Below are 6,337 nucleotides of genomic sequence, written 5' to 3'. Positions count from 1 at the left end.
TGGCTTCGAGATCTTTTGATGGACTTGCCATTGGTTGATAAACCGGTTTCGGCTATGCTTATGAACTGTGACAATCAGACTGTCATCACCAAGGTGAAGAGTTCAAAGGTGGCCTATACTATTCAAATTCAAAATTCAAAAATAGCAATGGTGCACGGTGGGGGTTAGACAGTGCGCCACTACTATTTTCCCGCCTTTAAAATTCAAAAATACTAATGGCGCACCAGTGGCCTATACTAATGGCGCACCAGTGGCCTATAGTAATGGCGCACCGTGGCCTATAGAAATGGCGCACCACTGGTGCGCCATTATTAAAAAATACTAGTGGCGTGATACTAATGGCGCACCAGTGATGCGCCATTAGTAGGCAAAATTGGTGCGCCATTAGTAGCCCTTTTCCTAGTAGTGGAGCGATCTTTGGAGGAACACACCTATGTGAGCCCGACTGCTAGTCACAATCTATGAGATTGCGGTGATCTCTAGTAAGCTCATGAATAGGCCAGGAGTGTGACTTATATGCTCCACCCGAGGGGTCAGCCTTCGGAAGCCCAGTACTAGTAAGACATGTGGTGAAGCTTCTTTACGCCAAACTGACAATTCAAGGCATAGTCCATTGTTCAGTTGTGAAGGAGTGTAGCTACTTGCTCTAGGTGAAGCTCAACCTTAATAGGTCTTCACTAAAACACTGTTATATCGAATCCGTAGTTGGAACAGAGGACACAATGGGCCCTCGAGATCTGGTGGGGGATTGCTGAAATTTGGGATGGGCTTTAGGCCCATATAGCAATTTCTGGAAATATCTCTAAGGGCCCATGTGGGTATATGTGTTGGGGAATGTAGTAATTTCAAAAAAAATCCTACGCACATGCAAGATCATAGTGATGCATAGCAATGAGAGGGAAGAGTGTTGTCTACTTACCCTCGTAGACCGTAAGCGGAAGCGTTATGACAACGCGGTTGATGTAGTCATACGTCTTCACGATCGACCGATCCTAGCACCGAAGGTACGGCACCTCTGTGATCTGCACATGTTCGGCTCGGTGACATCCCACGAACTCATGATCCAGTAGAGCTTCGAGGGAGAGCTTTGTCAGCACGATAGCGTGATGAAGGTGATGATGATGCTACCGGAACAGGGCTTCGCCTAAGCACCGCTACAATATGACCGAGGTGGATTATGGTGGAGGGGGGCACCACACACGGCTGGAAACAATCAACTTGTGTGTCCTAGTGTGCCCCCTGCCCCCGTATATAAAGGAGAAAGGGGGAAGGCCGTCCGGCCCTAGTGCCGCGCCAAGGGAGGAGGAATCCTCCTCCTAGTAGGAGTAGGATTCCTCCTTTCCTTGTCCTACTAGGAGGAGAGGGGGAAGGAAGGAAGGGAGAGGAAGAGAAGAAGGAAAGGGGACGCGCCCCCTCCCTAGTCCAATTCGAACTCCCTCTAGGGAGGGGCGCGGCTGCCCCTTGTGGGCTGCCTCCCCTCTTCCCTATGGCCCATGAAGGCCTAACTTTCCTCGGGGGGTTCCGGTAACCCTTCGGCACTCCAGTTTTCTCCAAAATCACCCGGAACACTTCCGGTGTCCGAATATAGCCATCCAATATATCAATATTTATGTCTCGACCATTTCGAGACACCTCGTCATGTCCGTGATCACATTCGGGACTCTGAACTAACTTCGGGACATCAAAACACATAAACTCGTAATACCGGTCGTCACCGAACGTTAAGCGTGCGGACCCTACGGGTTAGAGAACTATGTAGACATGACCGAGACACGTCTCCGGTAAATAACGAATAGCGGAACCTGGATGCTCATATTGTCTCTTACATATTCTACGATGATCTTTATCGGTCAAACCGCATAACAACATACGTTGTTCCCTTTGTCATCGGTATGTTACTTGCCCGAGATTCGATCGTCGGTATCTCAATACCTAGTTCAATCTCGTTACCGGCAAGTCTCTTTACTCGTTCTGTAATGCTACATCTCGTAACTAACTCATTAGCTACATTGCTTGCAAGGCTTATAGTGATGTACATTACCGAGAGGGCCCAGAGATACCTCTCCGACAATCGGAGTGACAAATCATAATCTCGATCTATGCCAACTCAACAAACACCATTGGAGACACCTGTAGAGCACCTTTATAATCACCCAGTTACGTTGTGACGTTTGGTAGCACACAAAGTGTTCCTATGGTATTCGGGAGTTGCATGATATCATAGTCATAGGAACATGTATAAGTTATGGAGAAAGCAATAGCAACAAACTAAACGATCATCGTGCTAAGCTAACGGATGGGTCTAGTCAATCACATCATTCTCTAATGACATGATCCCGTTAATCAAATGACAACTCATGTCTATGGTTAGGAAACATAACCATCATTGATTCAACGAGCTAGTCAAGTAGAGGCAAACTAGTGACACTTTGTTTGTCTATGTATTCACACATGTACTAAGTTTCCGGTTAATACAATTCTAGCATGAATAATAAACATTTATCATGATATAAGGAAATATAAATAACAACTTTATTATTTCCTCTAGGGCATATTTCCTTCAATATGGCACTAGGTGTAGTGGGAAGTTTAGTCCCACCCCGCTAGTGGAGAAGGAGTTGGACCTCTTTATAAGGCTTTCTCTTCTACATGCTATTGGAGCTTGAGAATAGAAGAGGCCCTCGCGCGCTCCTCCTCCACCGCCCACCTCACCACGCCATGCCTCGTCATGACGCACCGCGGGTTGCGGGTTTGAGCCGAGCCGAGCTCACACCTACGCGCTTAATTTTGCCAGTCAGTAACATAGAGTTTCTGACAGCTGGGCCATGACCTGAGACGTCGGATCGTGGGCTGTCACGGACTTGGACATGGGTTGAGCCCACGTCTCTCCACGTGGTTGCGCCTATATTAGTGTGCGGTGTCTCCCAACCCTAGCTGCCACGAACAGATCACATATGCTCACGCGCACGCCCACCATCATTCCTTTGCCGCCGCTGCCGCTGGTGACTCCATCACGTCCGCCGCGTACACGGTTGACGGGAGAGCAGGTCTCCGAAACCCCGCCCTTCTAGTTCCTGTACGGGAGAGGGGCGAATAGGTTTTTGGGCAGCGACTACGCGACTCCTCGCCTCCGATCCACTACTTCCTCTACGTCCGCGTCATCTTCATCATCACCATGTCCACCGATGCCGAACGTGCCGCCGGCGAGAAGCTCGAGGCCGACAAGAAGGCCGCTGAGGGCAATGTTGCCGCCACCTCTGCTGTGGCCTCTGCATGGCCTACTAGAAGGTATAACTCGTTTATCCCGCTCCTATTGTTTTCTGTTTTAGCCATGCTAGCGTTATACGTAGATCTTTGTGCAATTAGCGTAGTATGTGCTTGCTTGACTGAATATCAATATGCGTTTATTTGTGTCAATGACATGGTAGTAATTTACTTGTGGATTAAGTTAATCAAAAAATTGCCTGTTTACTCAACAATCCAAAAACCTATTATGTGTAGGAATTTTTCGGCGCGTGGCTTTGCCGCATCACTGAAACCGGATAAGTTTACTGGTACATATTTTAAGCGTTGGCAGACAAAGACCAACTTATGGCTCATGGTTATGAACGTGTTCTGGGTCACCTATGTTCCTTCGGGAACGATTGCTCCTGCATAGGAGAAGGCGTTCAAGGAAGCTACCGGCGTGTTCCTAGGAGCAGTTCTTAATGTGATCGGAGATAAGTTGGTCGACACATATTTACATGTGCATGTTGCCAAGGACTTGTGGGAGACGCTCGAATCTAAGTTCAGGGCCACCGATGCGGGGAGTGAAATGTATGTTATAGATCAGTTCCATGATTAAAAGATGGTTGAAAACCGTCCTATACTGGAACAAGCTCATGAGATAATATGCATCATTAAGGAGCTTAAACTTCTTAAGTGCGAGTTACCGGGAAAGTTTGTCGCGGGCTGCACAATCGCTAAGCTCCCTAATTCTTGGAGGAACTTTGCCACCACTCTGAAACGTCAGAGGCGTGAATTCTCTATGGAGGATATCATCGGCCATCTGAGTGTTGAGCAGAATTCGAGGGCAAAGGACTCACACGGAAAAGGGGTCGAAGGAACCGCTGCCGCCAACATGGTGAACCAGAGGAACCATAACTCCCACAAGCCCAAGGGAAAGAACGGTGTCCAACACAATACCGACTTTAAAAGAAGGGTAAGAAGACCTTTAAGAAGAAAAAAGGATGAGGGTTGCTTTACTTGTGGTTCGGTTGAACATTGGGCCAACAAGTGCCCAAACAAGTACAAGAAGCCAGGACAGGACTCTAAGTCTGTCAACATGATTGTGGGCAACAATGAAAATGGTGCATCTGGGTACAGTAATTTACTTACTATTTTTTAGTGTTTCAGCCCACCGATTGGTGGGTGGACACAGGTGCAGGTGTGCATGTGTGTGCTGACATTTCATTGTTTTATTCTTACCAGGTCACAAGCCACGGGTCCGTATTGATGGGGAATGGCGCGAGTGCTTCTGTTCATGGTGTTGGCACGGTCGATCTGAAGTTTACTTCGGGAAGGATCGTGCAGCTGAAGAACGTGCAGCATGTCCCCGCCATCAAGTAGAACCTCGTTAGTGGCTCCCTACTATGTAGAGAAGGGTTTAAGTTGGTTTTCGAGTCTAATAAATTAGTTGTTACGAAATATGGACTCTTTGTTGGAAAAGGTTATGAGAGCGGAGGAATGTTCCGCCATTCCCTCGTAGATTTTTGTAATAAAGTCGTGAACCATATTCATTTGAATGTTAATGAAGCTGAAGTTTGGCATTCACATCTTTGTTACATTAGTTTCGGTATTATGACGCGGCTAGCAAAGTTGGACTTAATCTCGAGTTTCACTTTAGCCAAAGGTTCTAAGTGCCTTTCATGTGTGCAAGCTAAGCAACCTCGCATGCCTCACAAGGCCGCGGAGGAGAGACACTTGGCACCATTAGAACTCATACATTTTGATCTTCGTGAGATGAATGCTGTGTTGACTAAATGTGGAAATTAATACTTCATGAAATTGGTAGATGATTCCATTAGATATTGCTATGTGTATCTGTTAAATACTAAATATGAGGCTCTACAGTACTTTAAAATCTATAAGGCAGAAGTTCAGAATCAACTTGAAAAGAAAATTAAACGAGTCCGGCCAGTTCATGGTGGATAGTACTTCTCGAGTGAGTTTGATTCCTTTTGTGCGGAACACGGCATTATTCATGAGAGGACGCCCCCCTATTCACCCAGTCAAACGGGGTTGCCGAGCGGAAAAACCATACTCTAACTGATTTGGTTAACGCCATGTTAGATACATCGGGTTTATCCAAGGCATGGTGGGGAGGCTATATTGACGGCATGTCATGTCCTGAATAAATCTCCGACAAAGGATAATGAGATCACTCCCTATGAGAAATGGGCGAAGAGAAGGACTACACTCTCGTACTTGCGTACTTGGGGCTGTTTGGCGAAAGTCAATGTGTCGATCCCCAAAAAGCGTAAGCTTGGACCCCAAGACTATGGACTGCGTTAATATGGGATATGCTAAGAATAGCGTTGGCTATAGATTTCTAGTAGTAAAATCTGAGGTACCTGACCAGAAGGTCGGTACAATGCGCCATTAGTATACTAGATACTAATGGCGCACTAGTAGTGCGCCATTAGTATGCCTAGAGGTGCGCCGTTACTATCTGACTTAGTAATGGCGCACCACATAGAAGTGCGCCATTAGTAATTAATTTTTTTCAAATTTTTTTAAAAAAAATTCATTTTTTTTTATTTTTTTCTTAATCTCGAGTCAAATCGCACTCTGTGGTCAAACTTCCTGGAAGGTCACCCATCCTCTAACGGGGTTGCCGAGCGGAAAAACCATACTCTAACTGATTTGGTTAAGGCCATTAAGTTAGATACATCGGGTTTATCCAAGTCACGACGTTGTAAAACGACGGCCAGTGAATTGTAATACGACTCACTATAGGGCGAATTCGAGCTCGGTACCCGGGGATCACTCCCTATGAGAAATGGGCGAAGAGAAGGACTACACTCTCGTACTTGCGTACTTGGGGCTGTTTGGCGAAAGTCAATGTGTCGATCCCCAAAAAGCGTAAGCTTGGACCCCAAGACTATGGACTGCGTTAATATGGGATATGCTAAGAATAGCGTTGGCTATAGATTTCTAGTAGTAAAATCTAAGGTACCTGACCAGAAGGTCGGTACAATGCGCCATTAGTATACTAGATACTAATGGCGCACTAGTAGTGCGCCATTAGTATGCCTAGAGGTGCGCCGTTACTATCTGACTTAGTAATGGCGCACCA

Source organism: Triticum urartu, chromosome 3, assembly GCF_003073215.2.
Source record: "Triticum urartu cultivar G1812 chromosome 3, Tu2.1, whole genome shotgun sequence".
Taxonomy (NCBI): domain Eukaryota; kingdom Viridiplantae; phylum Streptophyta; class Magnoliopsida; order Poales; family Poaceae; genus Triticum; species Triticum urartu.
Note: the sequence above shows the minus strand (reverse complement) of the source record.